The following is a 1,583-nucleotide window of genomic DNA, read 5'->3' as shown; positions in this document are numbered from 1 at the left end:
TTGGCTATTAAGGAACAACAATAATGAAAGATCTAACAGGCTGCCGAAAAGACGATGAGCACCACTATTTCCCAGAGAATTTGGATAGTCGATTTCAACATCAGACACCGAATACAATGAGGGACAAAATGAACCGGTACTTTTTTAGATCCCGGTTCCGAACCATCCGACTAGTCGAAGTAGGGTGTTAAGAAGTGGCACGGACCGCACCCGAGGCAAGGTGGGTACCAGTAGAAGGGGCCGTCGGAGGCGCAATTAAATACTGTTTTTAATCTATCAGATACCATCTTGAGCGTAGCGGAGATGAAACTATTGTCACAAGGCCTCTCTTTTGTGCCTACCTGTGGGACCAATTCTTTTCGAAGATCAATTAACCAATATAAATTTGGTAGAGCTCTACATTTGCTTAAATTCTTCACGGACAAACCTTCTGATAATGTGAGAACCAGAACGAAGGAAGGAGGGACTACCGCACAGGATATAATGAGTATAGATAAATGATGTTTTACAACCAAAATAAATACAGGTTGAGTATCCCTTATCCAAAATGCTTGGGACCAGAGGAATTTTGGATATCGGATTTTTCCGTATTTTGGAATAATTGCATACCATAATGAGATATCATGGTGGTGGGACCGAAGTCTAAGCACAGAATGCATTTATGTTTCATATACACCTTATACACACAGCCTGAAGGTCATTTTAGCCAATACTTTTTATAACTTTGTACATTAAACAAAGTGTGTCTACATTCACACAATTCATTTATGTTTCATATATACCTTATACACACAGCCTGAAGGTCATTTAATACAATATTTTTAATAACTTTGTGTATTAAACAAAGTTTGTGTACATTGAGCCATTAAAAAACAAAGGTTTCACTATCTCACTCTCACTCAAAAAAGTCCGTATTTCGGAATATTCCGTATTTCGGAATATTTGGATATGGGATACTCAACCTGTAATACCAGAAAACAATGTTTTCTAATTCTAATATTGCTTGGTGGTGCACCCTGAGTCAGTATAAGAACATGAGAAATTACGGAGAAAAGAAGACTCTTTTGTGGGCGCACTCTTTGACTTGAAATGAATTTTAAATAATAGTCAGAATAGATTAAAAGTGTAAATTTTTAATAATTCAACAAGATTAAGATAACAAGTGGTTCATGAAGAAGATAATGATCAAAGAAGATGATAGTATATTCAGATAGTACAAAGTACTTGATACACAATGAAAACTAAATTCTGACTGATAGAGGAGATTGAGTGTTTATAAACAAATTGTTTAGATTTTGAAACGGCACGTTCTACCACATTATAACCTATTCCTTGTCAGTGTCAAATTCAAAATAAATACAACAGTCCAGATGCTGGTTAATCTTATCGATAATAAAGGGTGGAAAGTAAGGTGGCAGTGCGAATCATCTGTCAGTGTTAGACACTATAGGGCTAGACCAATGGGCTCTACTATACTGAGTATTCCTCAATGGTCGCCCATTTGAGTACTGACCCAGCCCGACACTGATTAGCTTCCGAGATCAGACGGCTTCGGGCGTTTCCAGTGTGGTATGATAGTAGAA

General features: G+C 37.3%; 1 pseudogene; it reads right to left on the bottom strand.

Moving 5' to 3' along the window:
- Window positions 1–1,464: 1,464 nt before the first annotated feature.
- LOC134936933 (5S ribosomal RNA) lies at window positions 1,465–1,583 on the bottom strand (annotated as a pseudogene).

Source organism: Pseudophryne corroboree, chromosome 6 (genome assembly GCF_028390025.1).
Source record: "Pseudophryne corroboree isolate aPseCor3 chromosome 6, aPseCor3.hap2, whole genome shotgun sequence".
Lineage (NCBI taxonomy): Eukaryota > Metazoa > Chordata > Amphibia > Anura > Myobatrachidae > Pseudophryne > Pseudophryne corroboree.
Note: the sequence above shows the minus strand (reverse complement) of the source record. Positions and strands in the feature narration are given on the sequence as shown.